General features: G+C 34.9%; 1 long non-coding RNA gene across 1 annotated transcript in view; it reads right to left on the bottom strand.

Annotated features, from left to right (window-relative positions):
• Positions 1-26,978, bottom strand: part of LOC138715171 (uncharacterized) — a 71,468-nt gene that overhangs the window by 12,630 nt on the left and 31,860 nt on the right. Inside the window, exon 2 of the long non-coding RNA XR_011336177.1 lies at positions 21,870-21,910. This is a non-coding gene — a long non-coding RNA (uncharacterized lncRNA). The remainder of the gene's footprint in view (positions 1-21,869; positions 21,911-26,978) is intronic.

The raw sequence follows: 26,978 nt of genomic DNA on the forward strand, positions 1-26,978 counted from the left end.
AAGAGATTGATAAAAGACTGAAGCTAAATAAACAGAGAAATTGAAAAAAAAAACAAAGGTAGAGAGAGAAACAGTGAAGTAAACTAGGAACAGAGTGATAACACAGTCTAATACATACAGTCCCGCAACTTCAACAATTTCTTGCCAACATTCGCGACACTAGCGCCCAAGCGGCAGGCAAGGTACTGGTCATAGGGTTGATACAATCTCGTTCAGCCAACACGTGCTTTAAAGGGATGCGAGATGTTATAATAACGTTTTAATCATGCGTCGGAATAAAGGCAATGTGTGCAATGCCGAAAATTGCAGTAACAAGTTTAGATCTCCGAATTTGTTGTTCTTCAGATTCCCTAAAGACCAAGAGAAAATCATAACTCAGTCATAACCAATAATCCACGTTGTAGGTAGCCTACGTATTGTGTTCTATAAAACATTTATTAGTTATCAGTTACGTATTTGTATGTCAGGAAGGAGAGTTTAAATAAAAAAAGTAAATACCTGTTACAGTATATTATTCTTCTGCAGAGATCATATGTGTAAATGTGTAACCATTCCGATTTTGGATAATGTATCTACAGTTTTTAATGCAAGTAATTCCATAATATTTGTATTCGTGTTTTTTTCTTTATATTTTTCAAAAGTTGAATATTATATTGCATTCAAGTAGGGATCATGGTGTTAATTTTTCAAGAATTCATGGAGTATTGTAATCCTTTTGCAAAATATTCACTTCTTGAATAAATCCACTGTGTCGATAAATTTCTGATGTGTTGGTGTAGATTCATGTTTCAGGCGTATTAAGTTCTCAAGAAATAAAAGATCCTTTTTAAATTTAATATAAAAGCAATATTTTCTGTAATAATTTGCATGACTGTTATTGATGTTGATTTTACATTCCCAGTGATTATTTAAGCCGTTCAGAGCAGAAGCGGTGTAAGTCAAAATTAGGTAATGAGGTTTAAAGTAAAAATTCTGTAAAGTACAGCGCAAAGTAGCAATTAATATATCCATCGTGCTATTCACCTGACTACTAATAGTTTAAATAAATTCAATATTAACTGCTACTTTGCGCTGTATTTTACAGAATGTTTACTTTAACCCTCATTATCCATTTTTGACTTGCACCACTTCTGCTCTGAAAATAAAATTAGGCCTACATTTTCTGAGTTAATTGAAGTTACAATTTTTTCAACAAAATTGTGTGTTCATTTATTTGTTCTCACCTACGTCATATCTAAATTACGTATTATACAGGTAGGATAAGTTAAAATTAAGCTTATGTGTGAAAACTGGAAATGTAATGTAAAATGCAGTAAACTTGCCATAAAAATTTAAACTATAATATCAGCACTATTTGTGACTCAAAATAATAAAGGAAATACCAGTGCTTAAGAAGTGAAAAATAATGAACTTCATAAATCAATGTCTGTCATATTAAGGTTTAAATCCTCCCCTTTTTATTTTCAAGTTTACCTCAGTTTGCGGTATGGAAAATAGTTAATTTCCCAGGAAATAGGGAGAGGAGTTCACCACGCGATGTACCCTACGAGATATGCCCTACAATTTTGAAGCTATTAGTTTTGACTCTTCTCATAGGAAATATAGAGTTCCAATGATTCATAAATATATTTAGGAATGAATTAAATTAACCGTCCACGTACGAACAATTATATTATTTCAAACCATGATACGTGATCAGGGCCATGATTCAGTTGTAAGGAGCAGAAAGAATTACGTTTATTCCCAGCTTCTGAAACTTGTAGATTAACTGCGTGTGAAATTCTTCTAGGATTCATAAGTAAAATTAATAAGAACCATATACACTTACTTTATAGCATAAAAATATAAAATAAATTACGCAAAACCCATTTTATGATAGCTTATCGTATGTCGTGTGCACACTTTTGACTTGCCTGCCGCTAGAGGCTACTGTCGCGCCAGCTGTCAAATGTTGGCATATTTTATACGTATGAGTTGCGTGACTGTATGTATTAGACTGTGGTGATAATGAGAACAAGAAAAGTATGAGAAAGACAGAGAATGGAAAAGAGGAAAAGAAAGGAAGGCATAGGGAGAAAACAGAGAAAGAAAGAGGAAGACAAAAAAGGTAACAAGGTAAAAGAAAAATAGAAAGAGGAATGGAAAAAAAAAGGAAGAAAGAAGAATGTGTAGCCTACGCTCTTTAAAAAATTCAGCGAGTTCTCAGAGGTCTGAAAAGAAGGATCACAAATATACAGCTAATGCGTCAACACGATCAGATACTTCCTTACGAGTAAAGTGTTTACAATGAACAAATATAAAAACAAAGACAATGTAAAACAAAATGATGATAATATGTCTGGATGTGAACAAGACTAAGTAACTGTAATTGAAGGGTTTATAATGCTATACTTTTGCAAGCTTGAAGACGTCATTCGAATGAATACATGAATTCTTTTAAATTCATAGCAAGTATTTGACTGTGTTACATAAACACAACAAACACATTTGAATATTATTTCGTTCGTCTCCTTCACTCAGCCTCACACAACATTTGCTTAAACGTAACAAAAAGCGACAACAAATAACCTGTTACATCAATGTACAGTGCATAAAATAGCCCACAACAAAATGTCGGCGTCGGTAGCGTTGTCGGTATAGCGCTCGCCTTCTGTATTAGAGATTGCGGGTTCGATTCCGGCCCAGGTCGATGGCATTTAAGTGTGCTTAAATGCGACAGGCTCATGTCAGAAGATTTACTGGCCTGTAAAAGAACTTCCGAGGGACAAAATTTCGGCATACCGGCGACGATGATATAACCTCTGCAGTTGCGAGTGTCGTTAAATAAACCGTAATTTTAAAAATACAACAAAAATATTAATGTATAAATCTAGAGACCGCGGTTCGGTTCTTAGCAGAGGTATGGAGGTTTCTCTCTCTCCCATAATAAATGGTTGTACGATAAATCCCTCTTCTTTCGTTTGTCTTACCAGGAGAGTCCACAGCTTTCCGTACACAGATTTTATTGAACTTTCATTAGATTGAAAAACAATACCTATCAGAAAATCTTGTCAAGTTTGTAGCGTTTCTAGCTGTGACACGAAAAGTTTCTGTGACATGTAGACTTAACAATGTAATATACAGCCTGATCAATTTGAAAATGATATAAAAACATGCTTGTCAATATGATGGTAACGTGCCACCTATTTCGCGCACCTTAGTTGTTGAGGGTTCAGATGACATGCATATCAGATGGAGAAGTTCAAGAATAATGAGTTTGCAAAAAACAGGCTTATTTTTCGAGGTACTATAGTTTTCATTTCCTTATAAGAAAGACTTAAGTAAGAAGATCCTCTTTTTAGGAGTGGTCTTGTAGCTTAGTGAACGAAGTGCTCGAGTGATATTCATAGGCTTGATATTTCCAGTCCCCCCTAACCATAATTTGCACAAGGAATAAAGATGTAATCAACAAAACTATAATTCATGTTTCAGAAGAAAAGAAAATAATTTCAGGAGCATATTTCATTAAACCTAAAATACTAGGAGAACCATTTGACTAATCAAGGACACCAAGTTTACTTTGTTATTGAATGCAATAATTTATTGTTATAAATGAATGCTTCGAAATTACTTTTTCCACCTAAGTCACACATTTGAATAAGTTTATGTTACATCCTTTTCCGGAGAGGTCTTCAATTGTATACCGGCATTAGGCCTATATAATTTTTCTGTTGCGGAACGAGCCTGAGTTACACAAGAAGCGTCCTCTGTTTCTTCGCAACGCGCTATGCTAATTTAATTTCTCCAACTTATGTGCCACCAGAGTGTGTTCGGGTCGAGAGAGATAGATGAGACAAAAACGACACGAGGGACAAACTGATTTACGATAATCAAATTTAATTATGGGCATCCATTTTGCCTCTAGACTTTTCGATCTGGGTCAACAGAAGAAAAGTCTTCTAAGAAGAGGACTAAAAACAATAGCATTTTCAATATAGAGAGGCCAATAGTACAAATCTATTTTCAAAACCTTAAATACACTTCTCATCTTATGAAAAGGATCTTGTTTCCTACAGAACTAAACTTTTTTTCCAATTACTCCCCATTTAGCATCGTTTGCACCGAACAAAATACCAAAATTTTGCTGAAATAAGATTAGATACACATGTAACAGAATACACAAATTTCTTCATGTTCCCTTTGAACAAATCAACTTCGTCTTCATCACATATAATCGATTCTTATGGCAGATCTACTCGCTGAATAATCGTAACATCTTTTTTCTACTTTTTGTTCACTGTCTGTATAGTCTGTATAGCTCTACTGATGAATTGTATATGCTGTAAATTGAATGGTAGTCTGTATAGCCCAATTGATGAATTGTATATGCTGTAAATTGTATAGTAGTCTGTATAGCTGAACTGATGAATTGTTTATGATTATAAATTGAATTAATCTACTTGAAATTAATTGCACAAATTTGTATAGCTTAATGAAAGTATGCTTGTAAATTGTATTAATCTGCTTACTTTGTATTGTATATGTTTGTATAGTTTTGGCCGATGAATTGTATATGCTTTAAATTGAATAGTAATCTGTATAGCTCTATTGATAAATTGTTTGTGTTTGTAATTTGAAGTACTTTTCATATTATGTATTATCAATTTCTGTATATCACAACTGATTGAATTGTTTATGCCTTAAATTTAATTAACTTGTTTTGTATTATACATATGGGTCAACTGATGAATGATTGTTTGCGTTTGTAAATTTAATAATCTGATTGGCTATGTATTGTATATTTTTAGTAGAGCCATTGATGTAGCTCAGTCGACAGACTCGCTGGCCTGCTGATTCGGAGCTGCGTTCGGGCTTGGGTTGGACCCCCCTTTGGTCTCAATGAATGGTTTCTTCCGAGGTTTTCCCCAGCCTTGGGACTGAAGCCGGATGGTCTATGGCGAGTCCTCGGCATCACTTTATTTCCCCCTTTGATTTGATTACCTGGTTGGATTTTTCCGAGGTTTTCCCCAACCAAAAGGCAAATGCTGGGTAATCTTTTGGCGAATCCTCGGACCTCACTTCATCATTGTAGAAAATTACTACATTGTAAAACTGTAAAAATTGTAAAATATTGTAAAAATTTGTAAAAATGTAATTGTAATATTGTAAAATTTTGACTTGTTCCACATCTTAAAGCTTCATTGCTCATGTAAGATCTATGGAAGATAATAAATGAATGAAATGAATGTATAAAGAGAAAGCATTGTGTTACTACAAAAATTAAATGTATAAAGGGTGTTTCAAAAATACACGGCAAAATTTCAGGGTTGGATTCCACACATATGGACGATAAAAAAAATGTTATATAAACATTTGTCCGGAAATTGATAATTATTGAGATATCAGACTTTGAAGTATGTTAGTGCTGCAAATTAATGATAGAAAATTAACTTTGTACAGGACATGCAGCACATTTTAGTCTTAATGTCCGTAAAAAATGGGAGAAAAACAATTCCATGACTACAGGATCTTACACGTCACCGACTGCATGGGCAGCAGGTATTCTCTACGCTAGACTAAAACCGTCCGTGATAGAAATGGTCTGTATGAAGCAATGCAATACTTCAGGACTTACTTAAATCATGAAATTGGACATTAATTTAATTTAGTTTAAGTTAATGAGAAGCGTCTTTCATCAGTTGTAGAAATAAACCATCTTATTATGACCTGTAATTTATAAATTAAGTAATGGGGTGTGAATAGGCTATAGTAATTCATTCTGTAGCAGCAAGTCGAGCCAAGTATTAACCGACAGGTATTTAGTATAAGTTGTTCCACTTACAAAAAAATGAATGCAGATTGGTAACATGTATAAAAAATTTTAACCCCCACCTGAACGTGAATTGAATCCGGGCCCTCGACGCCGCAAACCATCATGTTACCGACTGTCCAGCCGGGGCGAACGGTACAGAAACGGCAAGGAGAGAGGCTTACAGCCGCCCGATTTGAACTCAAAGGAGACAGCACACATACAAATGTACTCGTGTGAATCGCTTTTCAATACTTAAATTTTTTCACTACCAAGAATCGGGCCATCAATTTGTTTCTAAGACTGCAAATAAAATCTTTACTTCCTCTTAAAGTCATGTCGAATGAATAAATAAAGTTGTTGTAACTGATATTTGTTAAACTCATAAGAATATAAGTGAAAAGAATATTATTCATAAAATAATCCAGTTAATACAGATGAATTACTTTTATAATTTCATTACGTTATATCTATTAAATTTACGAGCAATAATATTTTTCCCATTGATTCTTATTAAAACAACTTAAGTCCTAGAATAGTAAATAATATGAAATGAATTCATAAAATACAGACTAATTAGTTCTCTAATCAGAGACATTTCTGTTTAAACTATAAGAGTTACACAGCAATGTTTTATAATTGATTCTTGATAAAACAAGGTATTAGTCGGAGATCAAAAACAGGAAAAAAACGTTTAAAATATACAGATTAATTACTTCTCTAATGGGAAGAGCTTTTTCGTATCTCTTCTGTCAAACAACACTAATACGATTTTTCATTTTACTGATCTCTGTTAAAATAATGTATCCCAGAACAAAAAATTAAATGTATAATGAGATGAAGTTGATAGTGTTTCTCCTGTCAATATTTGCGTAGAATTAATAAAAATGTTAAAATATAACGAGCCAAAAATAAAAAAATGTGTATAAATTCAATTCTCTTCACACAGTTAAGTAGATCTACTCCTGTAATGAAACACGAGAAATGAAACACATTGGTGTTTCTTCTCCTAAAGCAATCCAACGCTAGTGTCACAAACATGTAATAATTCATGTACTTCTATTTACTCAAAACTACAAAAATCTTATTCTTAATGTTTTAGAAATGGCCGGTTCAGATGTAGGGTAAAAGGACAAACGAAACGAAAATATTCAGAGTAAATGTCATAAACAGCAATGTCAAAAAAAAAAAAAAAATCACAGCCTACTATCTTCAGGAATCACATTTGGATTCTTTACTGTAAGGAGAGAGAATGTTCTATATCAAGACAATTTTAATAAAATCACTATCACAGCCTAATTTCGAGAATTCGGCCCGTGCGTCTCTATTCACTTTGGGTGCTATTCATAGACATTTCGCTAGCCCGCGCTACGAGCGTGCTAAACTAGCTCCGGCTATCGACTGATTATTTGTACACGATTCATATCATAGCATATCGCTAACACTAGTTTATGAATACGAAAAACGTTAGTTCGCTGATCATCCACCGGAAGTCCGCGCTAAGAATGTCTATGAATATGGCCCTTTCAGATTATGAACAAACATTAGACACAACTAAAGTCTATCCAACGAACGAATAAAGGGATGTAAACAAGTGCACGTGATCTTGAGATATTTGAATTGGCAATGACTTTTTTTGTCAACAGTTCTACTGGGATTCTATGGTTTACACCATTTTATTCTTTCGCAGGGCTATAGTATCGAGTTCTGGTGAAAGGGCATTGTTACGGACAACACAGATCAGAAACTAGTAGTTATAGATTCGAAGACGAGTACACAGAATTATATCCAGAGGCGATAGTAACATCATACTATCATATATCTGGATTAAGCTTAATAGACAAATATTCTGCAAAAAAGTAATCGTATTAAGAGAGAATCGACATCATATAACACAAGCTGCATTATCCGTAATAAATGAGTAACGACAAAAAAAAAAAATGTTTTAATGGATCGTATTTCCACTTTGCTTCTGCCATAATTGAATATTTAATGAGCCGTAACTTGTATTTAGTGAAATCCATCCTATACCTTACAGGCATTATAAATGAAACGGAAATATATCTACTTGCTGAACAAGATATATATGGCAGAGTTTTACAAAATAAGGCTTTCGCAATTATGAAGTCTCCATCCGGTCTTGTCGAAATAATCAAAACAAGAGAGCCGATCCTTCAGAGGCAGGAAAATAGGAAAGTGAACCTAAATCTGGAGATAGGAGGGGTAAAAACCTTGGAAATTAGCTAGTTTGCTCCTCTTTCATATCATATTTCCTTAAGGATATATCCTCCGAAATGTCGTGTTCATATTAATTATCTCTCTCTCTTTATCAGTCTTTTTATTATAAGGAGGCAATTTACAACGTCCAAAGACGTTGGTTCTAAAACTATGAATCAAGAACAGTTTTGGCAGTGACGTGTAAGTGCCTGAAAGTGAAAATCTACCGGTACTACTCTCTTAAGAAATGACAACACTAATTCGCAGATTCCCTACCAAGAAAGGGAACACTGGCAAACGGGCTATTTAACATTTTTGTAATGCCTATATATCTCGTTCACTTTTATAAGACAATACTGGGAAAGATGACAAATCTAAATATTCTTCGGATATAACTCAAACCTTTAATAATGAAACTGTACACAGTAAGTCTCCATTTTTTTGTGTTCTATACAGGGTAGATGGTAACCTCCGCACCAAAATTTAAGGAGGTGCTTCTACATGTTAAATATAACAAAACTTTTATTACACTTTTTTTTCGATGAAGTACCTTTAAGCCGGAAAAATATAGTAGGTCTATTTCCCCCATGTTTGCACCGCTCTATTGCGGTAATGGCCCGAGAGAAATGGCTGATTGCTATACTACAAGTAGATAGATAAAAATATGTCTTGAGTCTTTTTTATTTATTTTTTTTTTTTTGTAAATTAAACAGTTTAGCCATGAATTTAAACGGAATAATAGTGAAAATCGTTGAAATAAATCTTGCAACGCAGCGCACGTCGCGTATTATTGACTGAGCACAGGGGGAGGGGAAGGTAAGGAGTGCAGGCCGCGCTTGCTTAGAGTTATTGCAGCAGCCGTGATGTTGTCAAATGCTTCATAGAAATAAAACGATTTTCTCTAAAACGGTGAATTTAAAGAAAAAACTTATTTATATTCTTCAAATCTCTCTTCACAATCTATTACCAGTTTCATTTTGGTACAAATGTTACCATCCACCTTGTATTTATGAAACTTCATCTAACTGCTTAATTAATTGAGAATTTATTTAAATTGCAAAAACTGGCATGTTTTCCCATAGAGAGATGCTACCAGGCATTGGATAAGGTGCCACAAAAGAATATACACTTACGTAGATAGTTAAAATACTAAGGGGTACTGATGTAGTAGTAGCAGTAATAGCTTTATTTTGCCTGACAGTTAAAACCGTAAGACCTTCTCTTCCACTCAATCAAGTCTGAATCATATACACGAAATACATAAACAGAATAAAAAACAACACAAAAGTATACACCTAAAAGATTACATAAAATAAACAATTACACATAATGAAGAATATCAGTTACTTAAGATAATACAAGGGAGATACATACAACTTTTAAAATATGATATACTGTAACTTACAGTAAGCTTGGAAGAGAGTATGTTTGATAGATATTCCATGTTCACTGATGGAAAGTTTAGCCGATTTTGTATTGCGAATTTTAAAAGAAATTAGATATCATAAAAGATTCAATTTTCATCAAATTGAGTACACTACAGATCAGTGAAAAAGTACTTATTTTTGAAAAGGCTGCGGATATTATGGATATAAATAAGAGATGCCACTATAAAAATTGGGTTGCAAAGTTGTGCAATTCTTGGAAGACAATGCACCCGCTGACAAGTTCTTGATTGCGTTGCAGAAAATTGATTAAGTTGGCTTTGAATTAATTGATTATTCCGATATTCGCCAGATTTATTCCCCTCAAACTATCACTTATTTTCGAAATAAAAAAACAATGAAAGGAAAGAAGTTTTCCTAGAATGAAACAGTACGTGTAATAAGTACATAGAAGAGTGATTTGTAGACAAACAAACTTTTTTAAAATCCTATCACCTTTGTGCTAAATTAATGTACAGGACTGAGAGGTGAATATATTGAATAAATACTTCTTTTTGGCACAGTAACTCCTTCCATGTTAGCCTAATACTCCTTGTATATTACAGTATTTGATTCATATTTTCACAAGTAGTATAAGGATGCTTTTCCAATTCACTGAGGGCTAAAGCAAGGAGATGCACTATCAACTTTACTTTTTAACTTTGCTCTAGAGTATGCCGTTAGGAAAGTCCAGGATAACAGAGAGGGTTTGGAATTGAACGGGTTACATCAGCTGCTTGACTATGAGGATGATGTGAATATGTTAGAAGAAAATCCACAAATTATTAGGAAAAACACGGGAATTTTACTTGAAGGAAGTAAAGAGACAGGTTTGAAAGTAAATCCCGAAAAGACAAAGTACGTGATTATATGTTGTGGCCAGAATATTATACGAAATGGAAATACAAAAATTGGACATTTATCCTTTGAAGAGGTGGAAAAATTCAAAGATCTTGGAGCAACAATAACAAATATAAATGATACTCGGGAGGAAATTAAATGCAGAATAAATATGGCAAATGCCTGTTATTATCCGGTTTAGAATAATTTGTCATCCAGTCTGCTCTCAAAAAAAGCTTAAAGTTAGGATTTATGGAATAGTTATATTACCGGTTGTTCTGCATGGCTGTGAAACTTGGACTCTCACTCTGAGAGAGAAACAGAGATTAAGGTTGTTTTAGAATAAGGTGCCTAGGAACATATTTGGGGCTAAGAAGGATGAAGTTACACAACGTAGAACTGCACGGATTGTATTCTTCACCTGACATAATTATGAATATTAAATCCAGACGTTTGAGATCGCCAGGGCTTGTAGCACGTATGAGCGAATCCAGGAATGCATATAAAGTGTTAGGAGGCCGGGGGGGGGGGGGAGAAAGACCTTTGGGGAGACCGACACGTAGATGGGAGGATAATATAAAATGAATTTGAGGGAGGTGGTATATGATTGTATAGACTGAATTAATCTTGCTCAGTATAGGGACCGATGGCGGGCTTATGTGAGGGCGGCAATGAACCTCCGAGTTCGTTAAAAGCCGTAAGTAAGTATAAGGAAACACAATTATACAAATAAAGTTATTAATTTTTGTGCGGACAATATATAGGGCGGAAGTGAAATAACTCTACAGATTTTGAGAGCGAATAGCGCATGTTGTATGTAACAAAAAAGTGTAATACCATTTTGATGGGAAGTTCATAGTTTTTTCAAAAATATATTTTCCCCCAAATGCTTAACACCCTTTTATTCGGTAACTATTGCGAGTAGGATTTTGATTTTTGTCCACATCGACAGAAAATATGATAATAATAATAATAATAATAATAATAAATCATCTAAAGTTTCTCTTCCACTACACAGGCTACTCAGAGATTATAGAATGTGACATGGCAATAAATGAGCAATGCTACGAATAATAATTATGATAAAAATCAAAGTACTCGAAGAAAACATGTTTCAAAGGTATCTTTTTCCACGAAAAATCTCTCAGAATATATACAGGATCGAACGCCTGCCCCCTTTCATGAGAAGTCATCGGTTGACCAACCGACGGCTAAACCTATGGATTTGATAGCACTACCCGACCAAAGATGGTTCATTATCGATTTATAAATAAAATTATGTGTATAATTTGTAGTGGCATTTCATTCAGGTCATTGTATAGACGACCACTGCAACTGCTGGATATTAGCAACAAATTCGAGGCCTGAGGACGGATTTCAGCCATCACTTTCCGATAACAAATTAATCACAAAACGTATTCAGTGGCTATAAAATCGATACATGTAGACAGATGGACGGACGTGGTTTCCACATACGTGCAAAGGACGCATAGCAGCGTTTGGGGTGGCTATGCTATAAAAGCCAGGAAGAAGCCCCTCGGCAGCGCTTGGCGTTGCTTCTGTCCGATTCGTACCAACGTTCAACAAGGGAGGGTTGTCTAGTGGTTCGATCATCTCTGCCACAAAACGTCAAGCGACCCACAACTATAAGTATTACTTATGTTCCTTTGATGAGGTGTTGAGGAATACGGAACTGTATAAACAATTAAATGTCCGCTATGACTGATGTGAAAGAGTTTACTGCTATAAGTATAGAAGACATAAGTTCGATTTCGCGACACAGAAGTGAATATTTAACTCTCTTCATGCGTATCCTGTATTGTTATAGACGTTGCTCAATGGTGTCCACGTAACACAGAAATGGCGTTATTTGTTAATGTTTAACGATAGTTAGAAATCTGAACAACCGTTTTAACAATAAGAGATTTCAATGATTTAAGGCACATATAATATTTACAACTTTTAAAGACCTCGGAGCTTCATTACCGTTCTTAAATAAGTCCGCTATTGGTCCCTATCCTGAGAAAGATTAATCAAGTCACTCTGCATCATATCCCACCTTCCTCAAATCCATTTTAATACACAGTCGGCCCGTCTCATCTCATTTAATTTTAAACAAACTCTTTTCAAAGAAATGGAATAAAATAAATAAATGTGTCCCGTACTAACCTTCATAATACACGTTCAAAGTTTCCTCCACCAATATCTAGACACTTCTGTACACGTCTTAACAGGTTCATATAGACACGTGCCAATTCCTCTCACGGGTTATAGTGAGGATGCTATTCCTGATGTTATCCTTCAGTTCATCAATAGTATGGGGATTCTGCTCGTAAACTTTTCCATTCAAGTACCCCATAAATAAAAGTCACATGTCGATAAATCTGGTGACCGCGGTGGTCACAAACCTTTGCTCACAGTACGCTCTTTAGTGAACATTTGAAGATCAGTGGGTGGTGCGCCATAACTGCAAAACGCATTATCGGTCCAATATTCTTAGACACCACAGTCAACATGGATGTATACTTCATTTTCTTGGATGAATTTTATCCCCAACAGAAGAGGAGCGTAATTACTGCTTCTTTCAACAAGATGAAGCAACATTTTACACATATGAGATGTCGCTTACGCGTATTCATCAGATGTTCACTGTGAGGTAAGTTAACAAACACCTTAGAAATCAAATAGTTTTTTACCCACTACATCGAGACTTTCTGCAGGGACTTAATTCCACCGATTATTTCACATTCCACATCATTGCCTTTATCTTACGAACTTGAACTAAAATTGAATTAGTTCGAGAGATCGAGGATGAGAAAATCATCAGTTACATACAATTATAATACAAACATGTGAAGTTTTGGTATTTCCGTCTTTGACTTAATTTATTATAGCAAAATATCAACGAAGTTATTTTTGCTAATACATACAACGTTTTCGCCCTTGTTTTGAGCATCACCAGACAATGCAAATTAAGATATCTTCTGTAGATTCTTGTGTGACTCACGTCTATATATTTGAATTTTGTGTGTGTATTCCAAAGTCCTATAATGATAATACAAACAAACGAAAATACCAAAACTTCACATGTTTGTATTATCATTATAGGACTTATTGGAATACACACACAAAATTCAAATTTATAGACTTGAATCACACAAGAATCTACAAAAGATATCTTAATTTACATTAGTCTGATGATGCCCATAATAATGGCGAAAACGTTCACTAAGATGTATTAGCAAAAATAACTTTGTTGATATTTTGCTATAATAAATAAATCAAAGAAGGAAATACCAAAACTTCACAATGTGTGTATTATCATTATAGGACTTATTGGAATACACACACAAAATTCAAATTTACATACATTTAGTTTTCTTCCAATAATTTATTTCACCTTAACATCTCAATCGTTTCATTTCAATAACGCAATTGGCAGATTCCCCCCCCCCTCATTTCTTTACATTTTCAACATGGGCCTACATTTTATTTCAGACACAAAATACAAGATTTTTCTTCTGCTTGAAAGTGCTGCAGTATAAAGCCCATTACTAAATTGCAATTTCGTAACAATTCCTTTCAAAAAAGCCAAGTAAAAACAGCGAACACCACGTTGGTTCCGAACATTAAAGTAATTAAGAGACACTTCAAAACAATAAGAGCACCCCTAACTGCCTAAACAAATACTATGGATGCTTGTAAATCAGAGAAGAAAGGATAATGCGTTTTAAAGGCTGGCCGCAATGCAAATAAATTCTTGCGCCGAAAACCGCGAGGCTCAAATAGCCGTACAAATTGTAAGAGTGGAGCACGAGGATCGCCAATTTCAGTAGCCGCAAAAGTATTCTGCTGGTTTACGTAGAATGTTGAAGTACTGCAAAACATGGCTTAGCGGTATTTTATCGTTTCATAACGCTGGTATTAGAGAAAACAACTTAAAATACCGTAAGTTACAGAATATGGGCTTACATAATTGCCAAATATTGTACGATTCACATTACCGAAATATTCTGTAATATTGCTACCTTCACCATCACATTCCTATAGCCTACTCTTTCGTAACCTTAAACAAAATACTAGCTCAAACTCCAGAGATAAAAGTTTTGAGCATACAGGCTAATCATATTTACGTGTCTGGTAACACTGTTAAACTCAGAAAACAATTTAAAAGACGATATTAAAGTCAGAATATAACATGTAAATCAATGTTGTCATGCCTATCATCAAGTAAAGAAATTAGAATAATTTTCGGATACACAAAGATTCATATTTATAAATATTTAATAGGACCAATTCTAACACATGCTTGCAAAGTATGGACACTGGCGAAACGACATGAGTAAAAATTAATGATATTTTAAGGAAATTTATTATGGAATATTTTGGAGGCAATAAGGGATGCTGTCTCTGGTTAATAGAAAATTTTACAATACGAGTAAATTTGTGACTAATTTAAATAATCCTAATATTGGAGTTAAAACTGAAGTTAGACACCTTGAATGGATTAGCGTATGAGATATACACAGGGGACAACAACTAAGAGAATTATGAAATATATGTTAAGAATTATTTTGATAACTTGAAAGGTAATTTCGAATTCTTTAATTACGTATGTGGTTTGCTATGTAAATTAACACGACTGCTCCACCATCGTCATATTATTAATAAAGAGCTTACCATATACTGTTATGTTTTATTATTAGTATTATTATTATTATTATTATTATTATTATTATTATCATCTTCTTCTTCTTCTTCTTCTTCTTAAACGAATCTGAGTTAGAAATATCAATAAATAAACCAAAAGTGTCAGCGTTTAGAGGCCCAAAACCAATTACAATAAAGATAGTTCTAGAAAATCAAGTATTAGAACAAGTCAGTGTTGTTTAATTATTCAGGCTGCGTGGTGGCATATTTCAAAATAGAGTTGTTGATGTCAAAATTAACAAATTTAATTGTTATGTGTGGAGAATTAAAATCAATTTTAAAACGGTAAGTCAACAAAATAAACTCAAGTTCTATAAAGTTATATTGAAACTTGTGTTACTTTCTGGGCTAGGAAATTTGACCCTAGCAAAGAGCCAACTGAAGAAAATATAAGCAGCTGAAATGATATTTCTGCTTAATGCGACAGATATTACAGCCTAGATATGAGAAGGTTTACAAACCATACAAGAACTGCAAGTATTTAGTATTGTTCAAAAGATAGAAGATGAAATATTTTTATCGAATGGAGGATAACTGTACAGACAATTAAGTCTCATCTTATTTATAACTATTTGTTTTCTATCGTTGTGTGAATATGCTGAAAGATTATCTACATGAATCACAAATTTCTGAATACAATGATATTTCTTTTATTGTGCATAAAAGTTCATATTTTGCCTTTATTTATAAAAGCATCATATTTTAACATTTATGCAGGAAAACTGCAAATTATGTATGTTGATTTGTCTTTCCCTCATTTTTAAAAGTGTGTAACCTCGTAAACACGACTAATTTATGTTTATGAATTTTGAACGTAACGATGACGCCCTCATAGGGAGCCTCTCAAGTTAGCAATTGGTATTCCTTTACTGCAGTCTTTAGCAGATTTCGTTAGAACAATATCCAGTTTAGCATCAGTTCCAGGAAATGTAGGAGATAAAGTGAACTAGAAAACAGCAAATATTCTTTCCAAAAACCCCGGATATTATCAACTTAAAGAAATTCAAGATATTCTCAAAGGAAAAACACCCCAAAAGCCAACAAAATTTTCTATAGAACAGCTCACAGCTTTTGTGCAAGCCCCTCTTACTTCTTGTGACGTAGAACGAAGTTTTTCGCGCTACAAAGCTATGCTGAGAGACAACAGGCGAAGAATGACAACAGAAAACATACGTCACTGCTTAGTTGTGAACTGTAACAGCATAAATGGAGCATTCAGCAATGAAGCAAGCACTTCAAAATCCATAGACTAAACGTAAGTTACCTATAATTTATTATTCTGTTCAAATAATCTCAGATTGATAATGCTTATTTTGTAGCATATTTATCTATTTTATGGCATAAATGCATACATATTCTCCACGTTTTTAGGACATGAACTTCCTTTCCCTGTTTATAACCTAAAAGAACGTACACTGTAGAAATATTAGAAGACTGAGAACATGGAAAGATCAAGTTTAACCTGCACATGAATCGGAACAAACAACTTGGTTAAACCCATTATTATTATTATTATTATTATTATTATTATTATTATTATTATTATTATTATTATTATTATTATTATTATTATTGGGTCACAAGATAACGTTGCGATTGAAGCATTTCGCTGCAAGCTAGAAAGTCGCAGATTCGGTTCCCGATGGGATTATGCATTTTTCCATTGATCTAAGGTCTAATCCTTCCAGTTACCCTGGGACTGACTCAGTCCCTAACAGAATTGAGTGCGAGGGTATTTACTTGGGTGTAAAAGCGACAAGCACGTAGGATTGGTATCCCTACTGCTGTTGATGCCCACTGTCTAGGAAGAATGAGAGCCTTAACCTCCCGCTATCCAATGGGCCTTCTTGACCTATAATAGCGATACCATTACCTTCATTATTATTATCATTATTCACTCATCACTTCTTATGCAACGCTTCAAAATACAAAATATCTGAAGAAATTCAATTCCTTACATTGCAAATATTTTCAACAACACTAGTCGACAAGTTTCTTGTTATATGGATGAAAATAGGCATTTTAAGTCAATTCCCATGTGTTATTAACGAATATGGGTGTGAAAATATTCCATGACTCTGCACTTTTTAAATCTTGAAAATAAATTAAATAGAGGGAAAAATAGCAAAAAAAAAAAAAAGAATTGAGTTACTGCATATTAGAGTTCTTAAAGAGTCTATATAAATCTTTTTTGCACACAATTTTACTTGTATTTCATTCTTGAAGATCTGAAAGGAGCTCTCAATCATTAGCTTTATGCCGTATTTGTGATTTTGCTGAAAGGCGGGATGTTTATCCTTTTCATTGCTTTAATACTCTAAGCGCCAGGCCGACAGGAAATTTCTAAGAAGGCAGCATTTCAGGGAGAAGAATTGATATTTTAGTTTTAGCTTAGATTTGGTTTCGGCTGTGATAAATGGTATTTTAGTGAATGTGAAGTTAGTTTTTCTTGTAATGGAGAAATTCCGTCGCTCGTGTGAATTCTGTTATATATGTGGGCAGTTTACAGTAAACGTCAGCGTCAATCAGTAGCAGAAAAAGCAAAAGAAGCTTATTACAAGTATTTTGAATGCCGAGCAGGTGAAGAAGGCAAACCGTAAGCCCCTCATATAAGCTGCATAACGTGTTATTCTACCCTTATTTAGTGGATGAATGGTGACAAAACTGGAACTATGGCTTTCGTGGTTCTGATGGTCTGGCGTGAACCAACCAGCCATGCTGAAGACTTATTTCTGTCTAATAAAAATTGGGCCAATGAAAAAGAACAAAATCTAATGTTGATATTCTATGTTTTATCTGCTATTAAACCAGTACCATATGGACCTGAGCTGCATTCCCACCTCGACTTTATCCCGAAACGTGGAAGCTATGAGCGACGAACAAGGGGACAGATTCCATCAGTAGCCTATATTCAAAAAATGGAGTAGTGATATCGAGGAAGATGGGATCCCCACATAATGGGCGACTACTGCTGGTTTCTTGTTAGAGAAAGCGGCACTGTTCACAAGAGGAAAAAGTAACTGCAAGTGTTCCAAATTAGGCTCTACAAGATAAAAAATAATGTACGTTGTGTACTGGGTTTACTGGTAAACAGGCTTACTATGGTGTTTTTTAGACAACACTCTTATTATAATCATAATTTAAAATAATATAATTAAGATTTAATAAGTTATTAAAAAACCAGCGATTTTTATTACATAAAATGGAAATTTATGACTCCTTATCAGCATACATTCAGAGCTTCTTATTTTTCTGTAAAATTAAAGTATTCTAGTACTTATTTTGTTTATTTATTTATTTATTTTATTGAGTTATTTTACGACGCAGTATCAACATCTAGGTTATTTAGCGTCTGAAATATGAAGGTGATAATGCCGGTTAAATGAGTCCGGGGTCCAGCACCGAAAGTTACCCAGCATTTGCTCGTATTGGGTTGAGGGAAAAACCCGGAAAAAACCTCAACCAGGTAACTTGCCCCGACCGGGATTCGAACCCGGGCCACCTAGTTTCGCAGCCAGACGCGCTGACCGTTACTCCACAGGTGTGGACTATTTTGTTTAATAAAACAATTACTTAATGATATCAGTAGGCTATTAATGTAAAATAAAACAGAATTCTGTGTTTTTGGCCGAAATCTATTACACCTCTGTAACACAAAAAGTTACATCTTACGACATTTTTACTGTCATTTTCGTGTTCAGAAAAGTCGATTTAGTTAAAGTAACGCGATTTTGTTCATGTTAGGCAAAAAGTTGAAATTTGTCGATTAGTGTAATGTTTGTTGTATCAATAAAATGAAATATTTCCAAAACCACCTATGCACTAACTTTTAGAATAAAAAATATGTTGTGAAAAGTAAAGTTATTTTGAACAAAAAATTATTCGACTCACATTTTAAGTATTTTATGAGATACGTCATTGCATAGCATCAGGTTTTTTAGACAAAATTACATAAAGTGAATTACAATGTCTTGTGAAATCATCAGGAGAATTTAAAAAATGAAACTCAGAACGGCAATAAGCTGAATTTTCATGAACTAATGGCTATTCTTTCACTGGTGTATGGCAGAAAAGGCATGTACTTCTCTCAGACAAGGTATATATGAAACCCTAGATCATATATGTAACAGATAGGTCATCGCTATGTTAAAATCGGCAGCACTTTGAATAGAACAACCGCCAGGATCGCCACCCGTCCGCCGTAAACGAACACGAGATGGCAGTACAGTCGCTAATGCAATTCAAATGGGAATTATGACGTGACTCCTTATGTAACAACTAGATGGCAGCGTAGTAAACCTGACAAAAGTTGTTAACGTCAAAGTGGTAGAGTGGTAGAGCGTTGGTACGTTAAATCAAAGATCCCGGGTTCGATACCCGGCTCCGGAACAATTTTTCCCTCGAAATTATTCAAATCAACTTTACAGGGAGTTATACCTGAAATCTTGATTTGCGACATTGATTTAATTCCCCATATGCTCAGTCAATTTAAGAGTATATTATGATAATGAATGATTGAAAGAAAATCTAAATTTTGTCCTTCAAATGTGCAGAAATTTGATCCGAACAAATGTAACATTGTAAAATTCCTTTGCAGAACAAAAAGTTGCATTTGTTCGGACGAAATTTCTGCACATTTAAAGGACAAAACTAAAATTATTTCAATCATTTATTATCAAAATACACTGGTCTCTTAAATTGGCGGAGCATATTGGGAATTCAATCAATGGCTTTCACAAACACTCTATGAAACGTTTCATACAAAACAATTTTTATCTCGAAAAGGAATCAAAAACGAGCAAAATTGTATTAAACATTTTTGTTTCAAATATATCAAAGAATAACTCCCTAAAATTAATGACATTACTTACAGTTCATCTTGCATAGTATGCAAAACAATACCAATACGAAAAGACCAGGATCATTCATGCAAAAAAAATTCAGCTTTGAAAGGCAGGAACGTGCTAACAACAAAACTTGCAGTGGAAAAGAAAAAAAATATTGTGTAATATCATACCAAAATCTAGAAATAAATAAGAAATGTAAGTAGGCTTATGTCATGTGAAAGACTGAAAAATTGCAGACAGCCTCGTAGAACAAAAAAAAAAAAAAAACTGAAAAGGAGCAAAAGACAAAACGAAATGAATAAAGTAATCCATTGTAATATTTCTCCAAATATATCTAGATACGTATACGTGAACTATATTGTGTATCAATAATGTTTGGAACGGCTTTGATTACTTACACAAAGAGTTGTCTCTAGGATCTTTTTGTTATGAATATGGAAAAAAAGTATGTTAAAGAAAAAAGTACTTATTGCAATTGCTAGCTATAATTTCTTCGTCTGAGTGTGGAAAAAAATTCTTTAAACTGTACATAGATCGACTGCTTTAGTTGTCTTTTAGTATGGGTCTAGGAGAAATGTTTGCAGATAAATTACTATAATAACAGATTACTTTAATTAATTATGTATATGGAATAAATCTGTACCAGAGAAAGAAGTACAGTATTCACTCCGATCGCTGGCTTTAATTCACTATTTAAACATATGAAACAAAATTTACGCGAGGGGAAAATATTTATACCAGTCGTTTGATTTCGATGAGGATAAAACAAAATTCAGCAACGTAGAATGTTTAATTCAATTTAACTTCATACTGGCATGAAAGAAAATTCTACAGGACAAGAACTTCATTAACGGTTAGTTTTAATTAATGTCTACTTAATGTCTATTGAATTTAACTTTAATATTTGAAATATGGGCTATTAAAAATATCAACAGAATGGAAAATTGTTTATACTATTGCCTATTTTAATTTATTTTCTTTCGCTGATATGAGTGTACATCAACAGCTAGCTTCTGTTGTAATTTCTCATATTATATAGGAACACAAAACTTAAATGATGGGTCCAAAGCAATATATACGAGTAAGTGGAGTCAGGCATATAATAAGATTAAGATAAACTGAATAGATAAGAATTGTATAACGTAGAATGCGAAAAATGTAAGAAAAATAAACACTGCCTCTCCTAAAAAGATATAGAGACTAAGGCGAAGATCTAAAAGAAAGCTAAAAGAAAATATGTAAACATTAAGAAATTTCTCTAGAACGAATAAGATATACTATTTTCCGATATTTCCAAATACAAACATGTAATTGATATTGCTGAATCACGACAGAAATTCATTTGACATGTTACGTTATTTAATATTTTTCTGGTTGTAGAACCTCAAAAGTCAGTTAACAATAGTTATAATTATTATTATTATACTGCACTAGACCTATATAGTTCATATATTTTATCTTTCCACGCTCGGTGATGTAAGGCGGACGCGGTAGTGCACAACGCAGCTGAACACATGCGAGGTAAAAGAAGATAAAATGTATGCACTCTATATCTTCCTAAACTTGACCCTAACTAGCTTTCGCTGAGAAAAACAGTAGTCAATGAAAATAAGGAATTGGATTAGAGTTGTGCATCTGAAAACTTCAATTCACATAGCCTTCACAAGAGACGCTTCGGGCCTCTTAATGAAAATTGTTACTTAGAATGCACTGCAATTCGAAAGAACTTGACTTCTGAAGATAGGCCTAGACTTATATATCAATATATTAGATAAATACAATAAGCCAGCAGGATGTATATTTCATGTCATCTCTCAGCCGAAACTCGAAATAAAGAAACGTTTATAGAAATCGAGAATTAGAAATAGAATAGTGATCGATATAATGCTTGTAGCAATTAGTCTATTGGAATTTGCAATGTTAAACCTTACTTTCTCCTCGGGAATTACAGCTGTTCAGTTATCATAAATGAACACAGCTTCTCAACTGTAGTACATACATTTCAACGCTCCTAGTGACGAGTAAATGTTTTGGTGGACTTACCTGGACTTGTCTGCCAGCTGAGCCCCCCGATGAACATCTTCCTGTAACACAGAAAAGGGTATAATGTTACTTTTAATTTGCAGGCCTTGTATTCTTTGAGAAAACTTCCAAATTCAATAAAGTAATATACCGGTACATCAACAGTTTAAAGCGACGAGAAAGAGGGAATTGGCCGAGACGTAGATGGGAGGATAATATTAAAATTAATTTGAGGGAGGTGGGATATGATGATAGGGACTGGATTAATCTTGCTCAGGATAGGGACCGATGTCGGGCTTATGTGAAGGCGGCAATGAACCTCCGGGTTCCTTAAAAGCCGTAAGCAAGTAAGTAAGAGAAAGAGGGAATTTATTTTCGAGTAAGCCTACGCAATGTAGAAATTTTCGAGATCGATGAATGTACGGCAAATTTTGCCGGAAATCTCATCTCTCAGGACAAAACTCTTACACAAACTCACGATAATAAACCTCTGCTTTCATTTTATCTTTCGGAAGGTCATGTTGAAGAATTACAGTACTGTCATGCTTAAATCATAGATTCAATAACAGGTCTAATAGTCGCTAGATCAGACATCAAACTCGAGCTTTTTTTGGGGTTTGGTACCAGCTATTGGTAATGGGCGATTCATGAAACTGGCTTTTTACAGACAGTTACAGAGGCCGAGGCATGAGGGGAGAAATTGGACGAGACAGTTAATGAAACTCAAATTATTTTCCTTTCTGTGATTATACATGAAAGTATTTAACACAACTGCTTCCCAGTTATATTGTGATGACATTTTATTAAAATGAAAATAATTTATTACGCCGCGTATAAAATCGTGTAAAAATTAGTTATAGTAATAAGTTAATGGCTAGCTCTGGCGGGTTTTGGCTGATATTGTATACAGTCCTAGAAATAAATGATAGCGCACAGATTTCTTCAAAGTCCTAGAAAAGAGGCACTGCGCATGATCAGAGGACGAACGACCAGATTCATAAGTGAACCATTATACTGCGTTCCGTAATGTCTGACAGGCAAAGGAAATATTATGATGGAAGAGTGGAACAGAGAAAAATTTTCTCCATCACCGGGATTTGAACCCAGGTTTTCAACTCTACGTGCTGACGCTTTATCCATTAAGCCACACCGGATTCCCATCCCGATGTCGGATCGAATTTTTTCAGTTTAAGTTCCACCTCTTGGGTTCCCTCTAGTGGCCTACTTCATGCACTACGTCATAGATGTATGACAGTTGGAACAATGTCCACACATGTGGAGAGGTGCACTCGTACTGAGGGAACCCAAAAGGTGGAACTTAAACTGAGAAAATTCGATCCGACATCGAGAGGTGAATCCGGTGTGGCTTAATGGATAAAGCGTCAGCACGTAGAGCTGAAAACCCGGGTTCAAATCCCGGTGCCGGAGGGAATTTTTCTCTGTTCCACTCTTTCATCGTCATATGATGACGCAGAATTTCTGCACTGAAATATCATATGTACTTCGGTACATCGTAATGAAGTAAATATTGCCTGCAGAGGAAGGGAGAAAGATAATTGCTACCCAACCAATGGCAGAGGTTACATTTCAGACTAATCTTGAAGTTGGGAGGAGGAGGAACGCTTCAGACCGACCAACTTGAAGATAAGCGTGGGATGCGACCTCTGCCATTGGTTGAGAAGCAATTATCTTTCTCCCTTCCTCTGCCGGCAATGTTTACTTTGCCTGTCAGACATTATGGAACGCAGTATAGGTGACGTAATAACATTCGTTGTTTCGTCGTCCCTAAGTAGCTAGAACAAGTGCCAGGGAAATGAAATTAGAGTAAATAAGTAGTGCGATAAAAACTTTTTCACCACAAAGAGTCGCGCCATCAATTTTATTGTTTCTAAGACTGTACATCTATTATCAGGCAGTACATCTTACTTGACGATGTGTCAGAGGAGAAACAATTGATTGTACGAGTATACATCTGAAGTCTGATTAATGCATGCAATGTAGAAAGAAAGGAACTGGCCATCCTACCCCATTATCTCCTGGCTTAGTTGCCTCATGCGTGATGCCTTATTATGTCATTTTTGAAGTTCCAACCTGTCATTGGACAGTTGACTAAAAAAAAAAGTTAATGCAGTAGACATCAGAAATGTGAAGACTAATTCTTATAAATATGAGTGAAGGAAAAAAAATGTTATTATTTTATAGAAAATAGCAAGCCAAAAAAAGGAGGTTTGTTTTTCTTCTTCTTCTTCTTCTTCTTCATGGTTTGGAGTTTCAATCCGTTCCGGCTCCTATTTGTTCAGACCGTCTCTTCCTAGGTCTCGCAATACTTCTTTCGCCTCTAGGTTGATATTTCAAGGCCATATTAGGAAATCTACTGTCTGTCATTCTATCTACATGTTGTCGCCAGTATTTCCTAAATTTATTATTTCATTCAGTTCTTCTGTTTGTAATTCTTGTCGAATGTCTGTGTTACATTTTTTATCTAGTTTTGTATATCCAGCTATGGATCTAAGAAATGTCATTTCTGCTAATTGTATTCTTGAAATATGTTTTTATTTATTACCCATGTTTCTGATCCGTATGTAAGTGTCGGTATTGACATTGATTTATATAATTTTATTATTGAATCTTTGCATGCTTTATGTTTGAGTGTTCTTAATGTTCCTGTAATGTAGTTAAACTTGTTGATTTTTTCATTTAAATCTATTTCGTATTGGTGAGAGATAGTACATCCCAAATATTTAAATTGTGATACTTGTTCAACATTTATGTCATCTATTATTATTTTTTATCTTACTGGGCGTTTTCCTTATTGGACTGAACTTTCAATCTGTTCAGTCGAATTTAGGAGAGTCCACTGTAATATAAAGGAAAGGGGAGCCTCATCCAAAAGACAGTAATATTAGAGCAGAATGTAGAACAGAGTAAGACTAATATGAAACTCTATATCAACTTACGAAGGAAACAATTAAATTATGTCTTTACTCAATGTCAAATGGTCTATGTTTAAATTTTCATTGAACAACTTAAAAAATTATTATTATTAGGCCTATTATTATTATTATTATTATTATTATTATTATTATTATTATTACGTTGTTGTTTGTTGTTGTTCGCGGCCTCTCATTAACTACTCCGAGGTCCCTCGGTTGAAAATCACTGCCTTAGAGAACACAGTCCTGTGGCTAACTGCAGCGGTACTGGTCGGAGCGGAAAATGCTCTGGATTCAGGCTTGGGCTAGGGAAAAACGTCAGCAGAAACCACCAATGCGAGAGGACCAGATTTTGACATCACCGTAGTAGTGGTCGTATTAGTAGCAGTCGTATTAGTGACGGCGTTTTAGGCTGCGTCAGCATATATAGTTATTTGCGCCCTTCCACGAAAATTATTAAAACAAAACACAAATCTAAACGCGTAGGAAATTTAAAACAAACACAAAATATGTATAGTCGCTGTCAGACTCACACTAAAGCCAGACCAAAAAGGAAGATGAGTCGCGTTTAAACAAATTCATAATTATAAAACTGTCTACGGGAATAAGCAAGAAGGGTCATCTTGAATCTACAAGGACCGGGAAATCAAAATTATACTAGGATGGATTGAAAATGTAGCATGGGTCAAATGATAAGCCAAGTATTCAATAAAATACATATTGAAGACACACTTTAAAATTTCCTGTACGATAATGAAGGAGAAGAAACAGCTTAAGTTTACTAGAACCAGGATAAAACTACTTCCAATGGAGAGCTCGGATGGATGGATGGATGGATGGATGGATTAAACTTGATGGAAGAAAATCAAGCGCACTTATGTAATTCATATTAGTCTACTGTGCTACTTCCGGTGTCGAATTTTGATGTATACGAGAAATGTTCTGTAAAAATTGCCTATAGCCCTCTCTATTAGTCCCCCTTGAAAGGCTAGGGGCTGCCCTCGCACGTAGGCCACTTGGATGGACCCAATGTACTACCCAGAATGAAATGTTGTGCATGTCCTAAAGCCCCCCGCGCTATAGACACCTCTGCGGGCCGTCTTCGAACTTCCATTCAACCTACAGAATCCTTTTACCTTTTCGTGTAGGGATCACCGCAGTCCTTCAACCCCAGTTCCACGAATTACCAGGGAAGAGACACAGTACATAGCACCACAGTCTAGTATATACAGTCACAAAGCTCAGTACGTAGTAAATATGCATGCATAAATAGTTGCTAACTACTAGGATCGCTAATATCGCCTCATTACAGATAATGCGAAATAGTACCTGCACAGTCTATTGTTCCTAGTACCCTCATAAACTCAAGCTTCGTGACTGTATATACTAAACTGTGATAGCACTACCACCAGCAACTAATGACCACATACCAAGTTCGGTGGCGGCCCTCAGCCGACTCTACATCGGAGCAAGCTCGAAACATGGGAAAGAAACGGAGATGATGTTGAAAGAGAGCAAGTGTAATTATGACAGTGAAGCGAGGCCGAGGTCCAACGTCTAAAGTTACCCAGCTATTCTGCTTCAATTGGTTGAGGGAAAACCTCGAAAAAAACTTTAAGCAGCTAATTTGTCCCAACCAGAATTTGAATCCGGACTCGCTCGTTTCACGGTCAGACATACTAGTAGTTACTCCACAGCGGTGGACTACAGCCCACTCACTCAAGGACAGAACAGCTTTTTATCTAAGTTAAGAAATTTTATCGTACTTTATAAATTCATCATTCCCTGCCGGATTTGAACCTGCAAACCTGAGATCCAATGGCAAACACGATAGACTAACTAATAAACCAGTGAGGATGACTACTGGCACGCTTGTGTAGGCGTATGCTTTGATTAATTGGTCTTACGCGTATAGCAGCAAATGTAAAGTGTATTATTAATTATTATCAAAGTAAGCCTAACCTTAATGAGCACTTCAAACTAGAACATGAAATGTCCACGTCAGCACTCCTGTGTCCGTTCCACTGATAAAAAGGAAATTGATTCAACTCGCTGGAAATATGTCGGTGTATAACGGACAGAAAATTCACATGAACGCCCTCCTACTCTGACATTTAGTGGCCGCGATGTGCGCAACGACAAAGGCGCAGCTTTGACGCGTGGGATCGAATCCCGCCTGTGGCATGGATGTTTTGTC

The sequence above is a fragment of the Periplaneta americana genome, chromosome 15 (genome assembly GCF_040183065.1).
Source record: "Periplaneta americana isolate PAMFEO1 chromosome 15, P.americana_PAMFEO1_priV1, whole genome shotgun sequence".
In the NCBI taxonomy this organism is placed as follows: domain Eukaryota; kingdom Metazoa; phylum Arthropoda; class Insecta; order Blattodea; family Blattidae; genus Periplaneta; species Periplaneta americana.